This window comes from Urocitellus parryii, chromosome 12 (assembly GCF_045843805.1).
Source record: "Urocitellus parryii isolate mUroPar1 chromosome 12, mUroPar1.hap1, whole genome shotgun sequence".
Lineage (NCBI taxonomy): Eukaryota > Metazoa > Chordata > Mammalia > Rodentia > Sciuridae > Urocitellus > Urocitellus parryii.
Window position 1 is genome coordinate 89,759,961 of NC_135542.1, and position 18,067 is coordinate 89,778,027.

General features: G+C 40.5%; 1 protein-coding gene across 1 annotated transcript in view; it reads right to left on the bottom strand.

Annotated features, from left to right (window-relative positions):
• Positions 1–2,266, bottom strand: part of Paip2b (poly(A) binding protein interacting protein 2B) — a 38,976-nt gene extending 36,710 nt beyond the window's left edge. Inside the window, exons 1-2 of the mRNA XM_026405094.2 lie at positions 2,105–2,266; positions 1,356–1,459 (exon numbers count right to left, since the gene is read on the bottom strand). The gene's annotated coding sequence lies outside the window, so the exon portion shown is untranslated. The remainder of the gene's footprint in view (positions 1–1,355; positions 1,460–2,104) is intronic.
• Positions 2,267–18,067: the final 15,801 nt, after the last annotated feature.

Sequence of the window (18,067 nt, forward strand, 5' to 3'; positions counted from 1 at the left end):
ACCTCTCTCTGCATTTAATTCTTGGTTTATAGGTTTATCCTCCACCAAACTGAGCACCTCAAGGTCAAGGTCTCTACGAAGAAACATAGCTACAGTCCTCTGAAATTTGCAAAGGAATAACTATTAAGCACAAACATACCTGAAAAGACTTTACAAAAATAATGTAGTTTTTCATCTGCAGTCTTATATCAACTTACAATAGTGATCAACTCAGACATCTGCAACTTATCTGGGGGTTTTCTTTGATGGCTGTTATAACTCTGACATAAATTATTCGACATACCTGGGCATTTGTTAGTTTTAAGACCTTGCTCTACTGAGTGTAATTTATTAACAAGACTCAAACATATGATCCATTAGACAACTTATCACCTCAGAGTAAAGATTGCTTTGAATTCACTCTTATCTTTCTTTATACAAGATAAAATCCTACCATAAGTAAAATATAGGGATGCATATTTATATATCTTACAAGTAGAATAAGAAAAAAAATTTTCTTTTCACAAAAGCTTTACAAAATCCTGGCCCAAACACAGTGAACATGATGTTAAACTCACAGCTTATATTTCTTCACTGAGACCTGGGAAAAACAATTCCATTTTATGTAAAATCATAAAACTAAGAATTATGGAAATGAATAGGGTTTTGTACACGTGTATATGCTGGCTCTCTCATGCACAAATAGCCTAAGAGGCCTATCAGTCTTAACCCAATATACTCTCATTTCCTCCAAATCCTCACAGCTCAATATCTAAATTAATATTTTCAAACTTCTAAAATTTAAATCAAAATTAAGAGTGGTTAGTTTTTCCCTATAAAACTCTTGGCATAATTTTATTTAGGGGGCTGGAATGTAACTCGGTGGTAGAGCATTTGCCTAGCATACTCACCTGGGTTCAAATGCCAGCACTGCTAAAATAAATAGTACAAGACAGTGTGAAGTATAATCTATAAACATATGGCTAGAACCAACATCAAGCAGCTATACTATGAAGGTGAATACAAAGGTGAAAAGAGACTATGGAATGTTGTTTTTAAACAGATTCAATGCTGTTATTATCCATTCATAGGTTGGGTGTGATCAAATCCCATCGTGCAGTACAACTAAAGTATGTCCTATATTTTATGATAGGATAGCCAGGCCCTTAACTGGAAACGCTGACGCTTTAGTTAAGCTCTTTAAAGTATAATCCAATTCCATCTACTGAAAAATATTACATTTTAGGTCTGTTGCTGCCATAGGCCCCTTTCACCTGCATTTTCAACAATTATCATCAAAAGAACTGTATCGGGACAATGATCCTAAAAGATTATAACGATCAAATGCCATCTTAAAGGAGGCAAAAATAATTTACCTTTAACAAAGCGATTAAAGTTCCCAACCTTGCCAAGTTCCCTGTTCAGTGTATTCCGCCTCTTTCCAGTTCTTCTGTCTCTCTTGCGTTCACCTTCCAGCTGCCTGGAAGAAGCAAGTGGAAAATGTTAGTTTCCAAGAAAAATGAGAATGAAATTTAGGGGGTGAGAGGGTGATGGACTCACTCTCAGAAGACAAAGCATAAGAGAAGCAGCCAGGGTTTCTAAGTTAAATTAGGTATGAAGAATGAGGGCTGGGGTAAAGGTGGAGGGAGTAGAAGACAGGCAGAAAATGCGCGGGGTCCAGCCAATGGGGGAGGGGTAAACGCGCAACTCCTCCTCGCTCTCCCCCGGGGGAGAGGGCGGGGGATGCAGCAAGGGTCAATTTGCGCTACTAGCAGTAGTGCACCGGGATAGTGACCCGGCCCACAAGTCCGAGAATTCGGTCCGAGTGTTAGAAAGGGACTGAGGAGACTCAGGAACTTGAATGGGAGAGAACAGAGCACCTGCGCGGAGAAAAAAAAAAAAAGGACTAAAACCCTCTACTGCTCCCCAGAGATACAGGGTGACCCAAACGGACGTCCCTTCTTGCCGAAAGGTGCAACGTGGGACCCCGCGGGCTTTCCCTCCCCACAGGTGTTCGGGTAGGCGCGCGCCGCCCCTTACAGCTCCCACGGCGGTCTAAAAGGGGGCGCAGGACGCCCCTAGATCCAAGGGTCCTTTCCCTTATAGCTCCGGCACTCGAGCCCACCTGTGCTAACCAGAAGTCCCTCCTCCAGACCGTATTCTGCCACTCCTCGGGGAGCCTAAGCCGTCGCCGCAATGGTCGCAGTCGCCAGGACAGTCTCGGCCTCTAGTACCAAAACGTGAGCCACAGCACGGGAGAAGCGCCACTAACACTCGCCCGGTTACCTCTTACTGCACACTGGCTTCTCACCCCGCCCCCGAATCCAAGCCATTGGTTGCCGGGCACCGCCCCATTCGCCTATTGGACCGAGGAAGATGCCGCTCATTCACCTAGAGGGCATATGTAGCTTTTATTGGTCTAAGTGTGAAGCTGTGCCCGCCCATTCCCTCAGAAGTTTAAGCTTGTGATTGGTCTTAACGTCTGTCCGTTTACTCCCTTAGTTCTTTCCCTCGCGGTGGGGGTTTGGAACGCCCCCCTAGCCGGAGACCCTCCCCCGCACCGCCGACTGATTGACTAAAAGGACGCTGAGCTAATCCGGAATAGGCTTTGGGCCAAGGACGCGTCTGGCCTCCACGTGGGGGAGGAGCCCAAGGCTCAGCTCCTCTGGGTTTGTTTACAAGAGCTTTAGCTTTTGCTTTTTGCATTGGCCGAGCCGAAAGCCATTCCCACCGGGGTTAGCCAATCAGTTTAGCAAACAGGAGGCTGGAGGCGGGCTTCAATGGGATTTCCCCTGCTGTCAGTTGCCGCGGGAGGAGCTTTGAGCAAGGGTGGCTTGGACTTGGCGCAGTGTTTTGTCGCGGAAAATTTAGGAGCTAGGCTCCTTGGAAGACTAGAAGGAATTAGAGGGACGCTTCCACATTTTTAAAAACAAACCTGAGTTATTCAGGTTTTTTTTAAGGCTAACTTATTTTCTCCCTTGGATTTAGGGCGTCCAATCTTAAAGGATTTTGAATTTTATTCTTCAAGAAATAGGAATATCTTTATGGTATATGAGTTTACAGTATATATCTTTGTCTTCTCCCACCCTCTTATGCTGACTAAAGAACTTGACACAAGTAGAGGCTTGGTGAATGAGTGGATAAATGATAATAAAGAGGAGAATTAAATTCAGATTAAATACCATAACTAAGTATATTAAATACATATTTAACATTAAATAATACAATAAAGTAAATAAATCCATTTATTTATTCATCAAATGTTGTTGAACATCTTCTAAAATGTTCCAGACTGAGATCTACGCTCTGGATATATAAAATGGATAAAACAATGAAGATGCACCCCTAGTGCTTATTCCTCGTTAAGGAGAATGCCTAGAAGCAAGTAACCAATAAGTTTTTTTTTTAATTTTTTAGATGTTGATGGACCTTTATTTTATTCATTTATTTATATGTGGTGCGGAGGATCAAACCCAGTGCCTCACACATGCTAGGTAAATGCTCTACCACTGAGCTACAACCCCAGCCCCAACCAAAAAGTTTTAAAATGTTAGGTTGTGGCTAAGTGCTCTAAAGAAAAATACAACAGAGTGGCAGAATGTTTGGAGGAATGGCTATTTCAAGTGTAAGTTAAAGAGCTGGTCAGTTTAAAAGTCTCTTTGAAAAAAGAACATTAAACCAAGACATGAATAATGTCTAGCATGTACAATTCTAGGATCTCTATTCAAATTGTTTCACATTAATTTTGAAGTTTTATGATTAGGTGTACATCTGTTTAGGATTGCTTGCTCTATTTTTGTTTTTTGTTTTTGTTTTTTTAGTTGTAGATGGACACAATACCTTTATTTTATTTATTTATGTGGTGCTGAGGATCCAACGAGTGCTCCACACATACAAAACAAGTGCTCTACCACTAAGCCACAACCTCAGCCCAGGATTGTCTGCTCTGTTTTAAAGTTTTATTTTTATAGATCATTCCTCAGTATCTACTGGATATTAGTTTCAGGCTCCCCCAAGGATTTTTAAAATCCATGGATGCTCAAATTCCTTAAATTGGCCTTCTGCTTCTGTGGGTACATGAAATTTGCCATTTAAACAATTTTAAGTGTACAGTTCAGTAGCATTAAGTATGTTCACATTTTTACATTTAAATTTTTAGGAAGTGACATACTGTTTTCCAAAATGGTTGCACCACCCGTTTTACATTCCTTTGAATAGTGTACAAAGGTTCCTATTTTTCTTCATCCTTGACAACATTTGTTATATTGTTTTTTTATACTAATCATCTTAATGGTTGGAAATAATATCTACTGAGTTTGGTTTGAATTTTGCTAATGATTAGTTATGTTGAGCATTTTTTTCCTGTGTATATCTGTTTTCAAAAAATGTCTATGCAAGTCCTTTTCCCATTTTAAAATCAGATTTGTTTTGTTTTTTGAGTTGTAGGAGTTCTTCAGGTATTCTGGATATTCATCCTCTATCAGATATATGACATGCAAATATTTTATCCTGTGAGTTGTCTTTTCTCTCTATTGATAGTGTCTTTTAATGCTGGTGGAGGGTTTCTGATTGTGCAAGGACGCCATGTGATTCTAAAGAGCCTGTTTTTTCAAAGCCATAAGATTGCCCAAGTCCCTCTCTTATTATCCTCCTGAAGGCCTCTTAGGGAAGGAAGCAGAGGAGGCTATGGCAAGGCTATCATAGAGACAGATTTAAAAAAAATAAAATAATTAAGCATTTCTTATAGGGTCAAGTTTACTTTATCAGACAAAGCTTTAAAGCAGAGTGGAAATCTTTTTGTTTGTTTGTTCTTTTTAGATATACATGACAGTAGAGTGTATTTTGACATATTATATGTGCATGGAGTATAACTTGTGGAGTGGAGATCTTGTTTTGTTTTGTTTTGTCTCCCCTTACATCCCAGAGAGGTTCCTGGGAGAAACCCCGATAAACTAGAGAGGTAAAATAGAGAAATAAGTGGATACACTGGCTGGGCTTTGAAGCAGCTACAGTTACTGTAAAATCTCTTCTGAACATCTTCACCAACCCAAGGAACAATGTAAAGAATATTTGGCTCAATGGGGGGCTCCAAGGGAGAGCTCTTTTGTGACTTCTCTCAAAATTGTTATACTATCCATTTATTCTAGAAACAGGAGGACTTCTAAAACAGAGTCACCAACCCTAGGGAATTTCTACAGGATCTTTCTATAGGGACACTGACTAACTCAAGATAAATGACCTAGAGATACAGGCATTTGGAGATCCCTAAGAAATGTCTGGGTCCTACCTTATTCCCTGTGGTGAAACCAACTAGTCAACAATTATACACAAAGATAATTTATACACAATTTTCTTTATAATGCTGTTTTATTTTCCCATTGTTGGGTCTGGAAGATAAACTCTCATGCATGCTAGGCAAGTTCTAACACTGAGCTACACCCCAGTCCCTAGTGCCTTGTTATTTATTTAATTTTTTGGTACTGGGAATTGAACCCAGGGGCACTTAACCACTGAGCCACATCCCCAGCCCTTTTTATTTTTTATTTTGAGTCAGAGTCTCACTAAGTTACTGAAGCTGCTTTGAACTTGCAATCCTCCTGCCCTAACCCCCCAAGCCAATGGGATTACAGGCATGTGCCATCTGGTCTGGCTAGTATCTCATTCTTTATCACGAATGGACAATGATAATCAAACAATTGAAGAAGGCATCTAACAGGAAAGACAATGATTAAATTAAACACACAGGAAAAATAAGCTCAGTGGAAACTGAGACAATGTAAGAAACAAAGTGAAATGAAAAAAGAAGGAAACAAAAAACCCTTTAATTAATATCCTTTAAGGATAAGATGCTGCATCATTAAATGAGAAGAAAATGCTACTTAAAAAAATTCAGAAGACAAGAAAGAGTTCTTAGAAATTAAATAAAAACTTAAAATTAGCGTTTTTCATCCAGGCACAGTGGTATAGGCCTATAATTTCCACTATTTGGAGGGCTGAGGTAGGAGAATTCCAAGTTCCAGGCTGTCCTCAGCAACTTAGCCAAACCTATCTCAAACTTTTAAAAATCTTTTAAAAGGCCTGGAGATGTAGCTCAGTGGTAGAGCAACCCTGGGTTTAAGTCCCTGCACTTCCATAAAAAAATGAAATAAAATAAAATAAATTTAGAGTTTTATTTTGCTCTTAAACAGAAGATGCCTGGAAATAAGAAAATGGGGCTCCTACATTCCACCCAGCAGGCAGGAACAAGAAGTGAAGAAGCTATGTCTCTTCCCTTTAAAGGACTTCCAGGAAGTGTTTCATTTACCATTTCCATTTACACCCACTGCCCAGAACTTAGTCATATGAACAAACTCAGCTGTAGCGGGAGTCAGGAAATTAGTTATTTATTATCAAGTGCTGGTTGTAAAACAGGGATTTTACTATTAAGTTAATAGAAGAGAATGGATATGAATACCACAGAAGAGCTGGAAGATGAAATTGATAAAATATCCTATAAAGCCAGGTGCAGGGGTCCATACCTGTAAATCCTAGCAACTTGGGAGGCTGAAGGAGGATTGCAAGTTCAAAGCCAGCTTCAGCAACTTAGTGGGGTCTTAAGCAACTTAGTGAGATCCTGTCTCAAAATAAAAAATCAAAAGGGCTGGGGATGTAGTTCAGTAGTAAAGTGCCCCTGGGTTAAAGCCTCAGTACCAAAAATAAATAAATAAATAAATAAGTAAAGAAAGAAAGAAATGTCATATAATAAGGCAAAATTTAAAAGAAAATTACATGGAAGATAGAGAAGATAATATAAGAAATGTTCTAGAAGGAGGGGTTGATAAAAATTCTGAAAGGATATAAATTAAATGATACCAAAACATGTCTCATAACTAACTTAATTCCTTAAAAAAATGAACTCAACAACCACCCCACATTTTGAATTTAAAAAGTCCACACCAGTAATAACTAATACTTGCTGAGTTTTAACTGTGTGTCAGGTATCACTTTAAGCAGTTAATATGTATAATCTTCATATTTGTTCTTCAAAACAACACAGTACTGTTATGGTTCCTCTCTCATAAACAGATAAACCAAGGAAAATCATTCTGTTTTCCTGCGGAGGGAGAATGGATTCAGATGTCATACCAATGATGTTCCATGTGTATCAAGAAGGCATGAAGAGGGCTGGGGTCGAGGCTCAGTGGTAGAGCGCTTGCCTAGGATGTATGAGGCACTGGAGTTTGATCCTCAACACTACATAAAAATAAACAAATAAAATAAAGGCATGCTGTCCATCTACAACTACAATTTTTTTTTTTAAAGAAGGCATGAAGAGCTGCATTATCCACATAATGAGGTTTTCCTGTGCCTCAGGCTTCCAAGCAGGTCAGAAAATGTCTTGAGAAAGATAGAAGGGATGACTGGCTTCGGCTTTGTGATTAGCTGGGATGACTGGGGAAATGGTTTTCGTTGACAGGCTGGGGCTTGGAAGACGTGAACTTCTGAAGGAAGCTTTCTTACTGGTTTGTCTACTTATGAGGCAAGAGGGGAAAAGGGAAAGTGGAGAATGAATGCTGTCAGCAACTATGAAAAATGGAGTCAGACTTTTCATTACAAACTCTAATTCAAGTCCAATCATTTGCAAAGCAATAGGGATAAAATGATCCTATAAGTTTCCAGGAATAAGAAGGTCACCTAAGAACAAATCAGGAATCAAAATGAAACCAGATTTTCCAATGTTGACACAGGAAAACAGAAGCTAGTGGAGGAATGTTTTCAAAATCCTGAGGGATCATTAGTTCTAAGCTACAAATTGGTACCCAGCCATACTATCAATGAAGTGTAAGGGTGGAATAAAGACATTTTCAGACAATCACAGCCTCAAGAAATTACCTTTCAGGGACCCTTTTATTGGGAACTTCTGGAAGATGCACACAATATATTGCATATATACATTTTTTGAATTTGTGGGCATGTTTATTGCTGAAGGATGTTCCCAGAACACAATTTATAAGTACATAATTCTTCAATGTCATTGAAGAATAGACATTAACACAGAAGCACAAGGATCAAGAACAATCAGGAAAGGTGACATTACAAAAATGGACAAAATAAAGTGCCAGTGACGGACTCAAAAGAGACAGAGATGTATTAACTGTCTAACAAAGAATTCATAAGAGCTAGTTTTAGAAAGCTCAATGAACTTCAAGAGAAAAAATGCAAAATAATGAAATGATGTAAAATGTGACTAGAAGTGAGAAATACAATACAGATTTTGAAATAATAAAGAAATATCAAACAGAAATCCTGGAACTAAAAAAAAATACAGTGGATGAAGTGAAAAATGAAAAAGAATCAACAGCAGCATTGATTAAGTAGATGGAAGAATCTTTGGATTTGAAGAGAGATTCCCTGGGGGGAAAGTATGATTAGAAGAATAAAAGAAAAAGAAAAAGAAATGAAGAAAGTTTCCAGGATTCATGAGATAACATCAAAAGAGAACGTGGGAGGGCCAATGGCATTCAAGAGGGATCAGAGAAAGATAAAAGGGAAGAAATATTATTTAAAGAAAGAATGTTCCAAACCTGGAGAATGATAATATATATCCACATACACCATGGTCTAAGGCCTGCAAACAGATTCAATCCAAATGAGGCTACACCAAGACATATTGTAATCAAACTGTCAAGGATCAAAGACAAAGAGAGAGTTTGAGAACAACAAGAGAAAACAAGAAAATAGCATAAAAGACGTTAATATATTGCATATACTTTTATTTTATGTACATTTTGATGTTTGACATCTCAAAGGACCTGTGTGGGGAGAAACTGCCCGTCTTGGGGCTAGTCAATTCTTGGGGACAGCAAAGGGCTCAGCTGAGAGCACAGCTTTGATATGCAGACTTTATCTGCCATCTCTATCTGTTTCTACATCCCAAATGGCCATATTACTCTGCCTGGATCATCCCAGGGTTGGGTACCAGGCAACTAGACACCATCCCTGGAACCCAAAGCCTGCCAAAATTATACAGATTTGCCATTCCTAAACGATTTACCTTGCCCTGTGTTTTCCTGGAAACCCCAATTAAGACTTTAAGCTCAGGCTTTCTCCTTGCTTAAAACAATAAAAAGTTATTATCTTACAATTCTGGAGGTCAGAAGTTCACAGAAATTTAGTTTTTGTTTTGCAGTGCTGGGGATCAAACCTGGGGCCTTGAGTATCTCAAGCACTCTACCCCTGAGCTACATCCTCGGCCCCCATAATTAGTTTTAATGATCTATAATCAAGCTGTTGGCAGGCCTGAGTGCCTTCTGGAGGCTCTAAGGGATAACCCATCTCCTTCCTATTCCCATCCTCTAGAGGCCACCTATATCTTTGGTTCGTGGCCCCTTCCTCCACCTTAAAGGCCAGCAATGTAGCATCTTTTCTCCATCCAACTTATGCTTCCATCCTCATCTCTTTAACTCTGATTCTTTAGCCTTCCTCTTTTTTTTTTTTTTTTGAATGTGGGGGGAAGGAGAATAGGGGATCGAACCCAGGGTCACTTAACCACTGAGCTACATCCCCAGCCCTTTTTATTTTTGATTTTGAGACAGAGTCTCACTAAGTTTCTTAAGGCCTTGATAAATTGCTGAAGCTGGCCTTGAACTTCTGATCCTCCTGCCTCAGCCTCCCAACCTGCTGGGATCACAGGTGTGCACCACCATGCCCAGCTTCTGCCTTCCTCTTAAAAGGACCCTTGAAATTAAAATGGGCCCACCGAGATGGTCATCATTATACAAAATATATGTATGAAGATTTGAATTTGGTGTCAACATACATATATACAGAGATATGAAAACCTGTGGTATATATGTGTATTAAGAATTGTAATGCAAAAAAAGAGTACATGTATAATGGCATAATTTTAGCGTGAACATACTTTATATCAGAGTTACGAAAAATTGAGCTATAAATAGGTAATAATGAGTGTAAGGCATTCTACTAATATCATGTATGTAATAAATAAATAAATAAATAGGCCCATCGAGTACTCCAGGATAATCTCTCCATCTCAGAATCCTCAACTTAAACTTACAAAGTCCCTTTTATCACGTAAAATTATATATTAATAGGTTTTGGCAATCAGTGTGTAGGCATCTTTAAGGGCACATTATCCTAGCTGTCACATAGAGCTAGGGGTAGAGACAGGATTCAAATCTAGGTAATTTTTGCCCAGAGTTCTTACTCTTAACCACTATGTTCTGCTGCCTCTGTATTTACATAGTCATCATCATGTTAACACTGAATGTCACAAAATTCATGATATGACCACATTGGGAGGATAGGGAGTAGGAAAGTATAGATTAAAAGTCAATAGATTATCTGGGCAGGTGACACACACCTATAATCCCAGTGGTTCAGGAGACTGAGGCAGGAGGATCTCAAGTTCAAAGCCAGCCTCAGCTGTTCAGAGCCACAGCCGAGTTGGGATGGAGCCTAGCATTTTGCCAGTACTTTTGAGTTCTCGCGGAGTTCCCTGTTGAGTTCCCGTTGAGCTCTCATGGGGATTCCTGGAGAGTTCATGTTGGTTGGTGAAGTTCTGGTGAAGGGAGTTCCGGTTGGTGTGTGGTGTGTCCACCACGTGGGTGGCGTTCCTGGGAGTTCGGAAATAAAGTTTGTTCCTGCTTGAGTGGCTCGTGATTTGTGCCCAGCCAGACTGCAGCACTCAGCAAAAGCGAGGTGCCAAGCAACTCAGTGAGACCCCGTGTCTAAATAAAATACAAAATAGGGCTGGGGATGTTGCTCAGTGGTCGAATGCCTCTGAGTTCAATCCCAAGTACCAAAAAAAAAAAAGAAAAGAAAAAGAAAAAAAGGCCAATAGATTAGATTTAGCCTAAAACTAAAAACTTCCAAGAATAAATATATTTATTATTAAATTATATTGTTATTGATAGTAGTTTATTAGTAGATGAAGATTTTTATATGTCTCTCTATATACATATCAAAAGAAGCAGCTTAAAATGTTGAAAAAGGTTGCCTCAAGGGTGGAGAGAACAGGTGATTTTTCAGTATCAGTCTAGTGAAACCAATTGATTTTACAACCACATGTAGGTATTACTTTGACTAAACACAAATAAGTAGAAAACCCCAGGATGGGATCTGTGAGGCACTGTTTATGGAGTTGCTGTTTGTAGTGTCCTCCCTGCTGGTCTCTGCTCTCAAGTTTCCCCGCTTCCTGACCTTGTTTTAGGATCTTGTTACTTGCCTCTGGCTCCTTGCATGAGGTAAGTTCTACCGAGTTACGTCAGCGTTAGCACCCTCCCTTGGATACAGTTTTGGTATCTGTCCTCCAGTTAAGAGTCCTGGGACTCTGGGCATCTAAGCCTGCACTATCAGAAAGGGGCCTAGGCAAAGACTTACTTGACTTTGAAAGGTTCCAGGCATGGCTTGTGCACAAAGCACCTCTTTCCCATATTTATTTGGCCTGAAGACAGAAGGCAGAGATCAGAGTCAAAGGCCAAAGGATAGATCCCATACACCAGGGAGTTAATCTTAGGAGCAATATGAAGAGTAGGAGCCCAGTTGTTGAGGCAACATGGGATGAATGGATGAACAGGGGTGAAGGAATGGACATTCCTTCTAAGAGCAAGGAATAAGAGAGAGGACTGGCACACTGGGGTGGACCTTGATGGGGATAACACTAAATGAGCCATACCAAGTTTTGGTTTCTGAGCCTGTCATTGGGACCATTAACCAATCCTCTAGTTTTTGGTTTTGTTTAAGTTTTTGTTTTTTACAAAGGCATAGACAGAGGTTTACTTAGGAAGTAGATACACATTCAACCCTCCTTGGGTTGGGGCTCTAAAATTTATAGAGGGGCAGTAGTTGGGAGCCAGGCTGGAAGGGGAGCCAAAGTGGAGCCCCATGCTTTCACACTGGTTTTCCCTGTATTTGTGCATTTCCCTCATTTTACAAGGGCACAGGCCAACGGTGTATCTCTCAGGAGTTTTAGTTATTCCTAAGCACTTTCTTCATCTCAATGACTCAGGGACATTTCCTTTGAGATTCAGATTCCTGTTTCATTTATCCCTAATTCCTGTCTCATCCCTGCCCCTCGCCCCCAGACTTTGATTCCTTAATCTTAAGGGTTAGGGGCAATGATCTATCTTCTGTGGCTGCCTCAGGCTGGTAAGGGATGAGGACCCCACTTAGTCAGTGATCAAAAGTCTCATCCTGACTGTTCAAAAGGAGTCAACCCACTCAGTTGTGGAATGGGCTAGAATTCTTGTACTGCCATCCTCTTAACATGGAATTGTTGTAATCAGCGTCAGTGCCTCTGAAGTTCCCCATACAGGCCACAAAGAGGTGTCATGGGAGAAGATCTATCTCCTAAGAAGGGTCTAAGGAGTTACCAATAAGAAGAGGGAGCTTGACTCAGGACCAGCAGGGTTCTTGGTATATGTGATGGAAAAGGGTTTCAGCACAGACTAGTCAAAGGCATAGACAGAGATTTATTCAGGAAGTAGATATATTCTCAAGAGAAAATGTGGGCTATCTTGAGAATTAAAAAGCCAATCCTCCAGTATTTTTTATAGAGTCATGCAGAGGATACTTTTCTACTCCTCTTTGAGTTAGGCATGGGTATGCAACTTGCTTTGGAGAATAAAATGTGAGTAGAAGCATATGTCATTTCTGGACAGATACAAACAGACATAAAACCAGCATATTACTTATAAAATCTTTCTATCGCAGTGATCATATAACCAGTATTGAGACAGAGCCTCCAACAATCTGGGTCTCCTGAGTTACTGTAATGAGTAGTACCCTATAGACAAAGTATCAAAGTTTTGTTTTAACTAAGCACTAAATGTGCCCCTGTGATCCCAGTGACTCAGGAGGCTGAGGCAGGAGGATCTCAAGTTCGAGGCCAGGTTCAGCAATTTAGTGATACCCTTAGTAATTCAATTAGACCCTAACTCAGAATAAAAAATAAAAAAGAACTAGGGATATAGCTCTGTAGTAAAGTATACCAGGGTTCAACCCCCAGTACCAAAAAAAAAAAAAAAAGACTTGTTCATGACAACAAAGGACTGTTTGTTACACAGCCTGACCTACCCCTACTTGACTAATACAGGTCCTGAAGTACCAGAGCAGTAAACACAACAAATAGTCCTTAAGAACTCAATAGATCAAGCCCAGAAAACCAAGTTCTTTCGTGCATCAGGAACAGAACCTCAAATGATGGCTGTGTGTAGTAGGCAGAGTTCAGATGGGCAAGGATGTTGCCTTTTAAACTGTACATCACTATATGACATCACCATTAGCAAAGAGAAATTCCTATGAGAGAGGAGTAATAAATATTTGTTGAAGCTTCTCCATAGGACATCTCCTTCCTGAAGTGCAGGCCTGGATTTTAGAGCCCTTAGAGGTAAGATAGCCTTATAGTTCACATCCATTGTGGAGGACAGGCAGGCAGTGGCTGAAAAGAGCCCAGATTCTGGAGTTAGACTTGCTTTCATACTTAGATTCTGCCACTTGCTGGCCTTGGGCAAATTACTCAATCTTTATAAAATGAAGGTGTTAAAAATATCCACTTCCTAGGCTTGAGAAAATAAAAATGATAGTATGTAAAGCAAGACATTATTTAGAACATGGGTTATAAAAAAACTAAAGGCCTATTTCTGGGGACAGGGTTTGCCTCGAGGACCTGAGCAGAAAAGACAGCTAATTAAAAGATGGGAAACAAGTAACTTGTATTAATTGTTGAGCTACAGAAGAGCTGGGCTGAGAGGCCAAGACATATTTCGGGGGATAGTGAAGACCCGGAAGCCTGCTCAGTACCTTCTGGAAACAATGAACACTAATCAGGGCGAGTGGATAATAAATTGTAAGGTAGCTGGGCATGACTGGAATCCCATCACTTGGGATGCTGAGGCAGGAGACTTCCTTAAATCTAGGAGTTCAAGAGCAGCCTGGGCAACACAGTGAATCTCTGTCTCTGTCTCTGTCTTTCTCTCTCTCTCTCTCTCTCTCTCTCTCTCTCTCTCTCTCTCTCTCTCTGTGTGTATCTGCAAGGTGAACCAGGGGTGAGTTCAGAATTTAAATGACCAAGTCTTCTGAATCTTCTGTGGAGGAAGACCTGATGGGTAGATTTACTGTGGAGATACAGATAGCAGTTAATATGGAAAATGTCCTGGTTCAGGAGCTTGAATGAAAAACCTTCAAGGAAGCCCTGGGTGCTAGAGAGGGTTAATTCCTCAGGTTTCCCAGGCATGTCTTCAATGTGAAACTCTCATGAAGCAATATGAAGGATGTTATTTTTTATATTTAGAGCTAGATATAAGTAGTCAGGAAGCCCTGTGATAGGGCAACCCCGAGCTTTAGAGAAAGAGGTCGTTTGGGCTGTCTAGAGTATATGAGATGGAAAATTAAGAACACTAAAAAGAGGCAGCCTGCCTGGAGAGATGACAACAGCCCTGCATGTGGCAGCTGCTGCAGGCTGTGATGGGATGCGTGCCCTAGCCTCAGATGCTGAGCTCTGGGAAACTGTGCCTAAAAGCTGGAATTCCCACTTCCTGGGATTTGACCTCCACCAGGGTCAGCGTCTGTGAGAAATGGGCACAGGGATGCAGTTAACAGACATGATGTCCTTCTGGGATACAGTCACCCTCATAACTTTGCAATAAGTTAAGGGCCTACAGACTGTAAAACACTAGACTGGTTCAAACAAGGTCAGAGCTGAGATCAACAAAGTCTGCAGCCTCTGGATTCTTGAGCAACTTCCAGAACCTAACAAATAGCCTCTCTCTCTGAGTAGGAAGGGGTGCTTCCTTTAGTGATGCCATTAGAGCAGGAAAGCAGTGAATGAGCCGCTAGTAATGTCCAGTGTGTGACAAGCTGTGTTGGGGACTCAGTAGTCCTGGAAGGAGCCCTTTACTTTACAAAGGTCATTGTGGTATGGCTGAGGAATTGGTGTTATAGATTGTGAGAAGGGTTTCAGCTTCAGAATTGGGAGTGCATGCAGATACAGTGGTGTACACCTGTAATCCCATTGCCTTGGGAGGCTGAGGCAGGAGAATCGCAAGTTCAAAGTTCGCTTCAGCAACTTAGTGAGGCCCTAAGCAACTTAGCGACACCCTGTCTCAAAAAGAAGAAGAAGAAAAGAAGAAGTAGGAGTAGTAGCAGCAGTAATAGTGGTGGGAGTGCAGCTGCTTGGCTAGCTCTCAGACTGGGCAGAAAGTCAAGTAGACACTTGCCCTAGGGAGGAGGGTGATAACTGGACAGGCCTTCAACTCCCCCTGTAGATGGGACCTCTGGAACTGATATGGCAGGACAGCCATAGGATATGGCCCCAAACAATATTGAAGTTGTCAGATGTGAGTGCTTCTGGTCTCTTGGCCTTGAGCTTTAAGAGGCCACAGACCTCAGACAGTGTGGGCAGCGTGTAACTGATAGCAGCTGGCTCAGGATGCACTGTTTCCCACAAACAGCTGGAATGAATGGTCTTCTGGTTCACTGCCCTCCCTCCCTGGAACATTTCAATCTCAGCAATACTGCTTCTTCTCTTCTACCCAACTATTTTTTTTAAAACAAAGTGGGTCCAGTTAACCATAAGGCTTGGCTTTGCAGAGTTGCCTATGAGTGTATGTAAGGACCTATGGTCCTCCATCTTTCCACATGGTGCTCACCTCTTCCTCAAAAGAAGCATTAGACAAATATTCTTTAAGGATTTTTTAATGAAGCATCCAATCATTAGCTTCTCTAGATATCTAAAAGTCCTGATCTGGCTTTTCTTTACCTACCCTACACCCTCCTTCTTAAGGTTGCACTTCTTAGGAGTGCAAGTAGAATGCAAACCGCCCCCCCCCTTCTTTTTTCTCCCCTTGGTAGGGATTGAACCCAGGGACTTGAGCATGATAGGTAAGAACTCTATCACTGAGCCATATATATCTCCAGCCCCCTAAAATACTCTTTCTATAGTAGGTCTGGAACATAGTACCAGTTCAATGAAGCATCAATCTGAAGACTCCAAGCAGAGATGTGGGAGCCAGGCATGAAGTTATGGAAGAATGATCCATCACAGCAAGGCAAGGAAAGAATGGCAGGGCTGAACCATGATAGATCCACAAACTTTAAATTCTCCTCCACTTTGCCTACCAGGAGCTAAATGCAAAAAATGTCCCATCCCCCTACATGGAGACTTCGGTCAACCTAAAAGGCATAGTTTGGCTAATGTTGGCATTGGTTAGGTCAATTAGGATAGAACAGCTGAAAGAAAGAGAGCCAGAGGGAGAGTCCAAAAACTGTCCAAGAGAGAGCCAAGACCAAGACTGGAGAGAGCAGGTGGTGTCAAGTCTAACAAAAAGCAGATAAAGCTAGATGGTTAGGAGTCAGGTGGAAGGATGGTAAAGAATGGGATAGGGTCTGGGAAGAGTATAGAGGATGTAGCCAGGATTTGAAAGGAAAGCTGAGATGAGATACCCAAATCTCATTTGTGTTAGATGTCTACCTGAAGGTATTTGAGTAGGTTCAACAGATTTAAAGGCACAGGATGGGAGGGGGCATTACATTAAACAAAAATATGTGATACTGATGATAATTATTTAATAGTAATGATGACTTCAATACCCATTTAAGTAATAAGCTAAAATAGCTTTGAAGTTTGTGTGGCATAGTTGGGAAAATATAAAAATGTGCTGAATGTTAGATGCCATTAGAGAATTATTGCTAATTTTGTAGGTTGTAATGGTGATATTGTAGTTAATAGGAAGAATACTCTTATTTTTTTAGAGCTATCAGAAAATATTTAAGGATGAACTATTATGATAACTGAAATTAATTTTGAAATGGTTTAGCAACCCATACACATATACATGTAATGAAGAAAAACTTTGACCAATTTTGGATGCAGATAGTGAGTTTATGCCTGTCCAGGATAATATTCATTGTTTTCTTAAGTATTTTTTCTTAAAGTTATGAATAAAAAGCTAACACATTAGTTTTTATTAATAAGTTGACTAGAAACTAAAGCATAAGTTATGTAATAAATTATCATACTAATGAGAAATCCAGTCTTTGTGGGTGAAAATATGTTATCAATGATGACTGTTGACCAGAAACATTTGGCCAAAAGACTTTAATTTAAGAGACTTTACAGAACAAATTTGAGCTTAGAAATGGCTGATAAAATAGTTTCCAGATTTCTCTCAATTATTGGGTCTTTCCCAATTTCAATAAGGAACATTCATTTGAAAATTCATCATTTTTTAAGGGAATTGGAAGATTTCTTCTCCCAAAAACTTGCATCTATTATGTGATTCTTACCAATTTTTGCCTAGCCTCTTTAGATATGTCTTCATGACTGCCTGATTTACTCCCTAGTAAAATTGCCACCTCTTTAAGTGTCATTACTCAGAACTCTAGATTACCCTCCAAGTACATGATCAAACAAATATTTGTTTATGGATGGACTTAAAAATTCCCAGCACTCCCCAATTTATCTTTTGAACACCATCATTTTTTCCCACAGTATTTTGAAAACAAAACTCATTCACATTCCCAATGATTAAAAGGGTCTCCCTGTGCCCTGGAAACCAAAATTCCAAGAACATCTACAGGTTCCAAATTTACCCCTCCTGTAATGGAAAATCCAGTGCTGACCTCTCCTTGCTGAGGTGGCAGTTTCTGATTGCACAATATTGTGTTCCCCTCCAGGGCAGCAGGAGCGCAGACACTCTTCTCAGAGTCTGTCTCCTCACTAGAAACATAGTCTGTTCATTTAGCAATTAAAGCTGTCAGCACAGCAAGCTGGCAAGAGAGAGAGCAGCATCTGTCCCTGGGCAGAAGCCCTTGGCAGAGCCATGACTTCAGGGCCTGGGGAAACAGGTAGGACAGTGACTGTAATTTGTCACTTCCCCAGTACTTGATCATTTGTACCTTATGTACTGGCAAATGACATACGCATCACTCTAAGAGGAAACAGACAGGAAGTATGGGAAAGAGGTAAGAACAGAAATGGTCTGTGGATCTCCAAGGGCTCAAACCTTGAAGTGATGTTGTTTTACCTGTTCAACCTTCCATTCCGCATTCACAAATAGACTGTGCAGCTGGGTGCCAGGAACTCAAT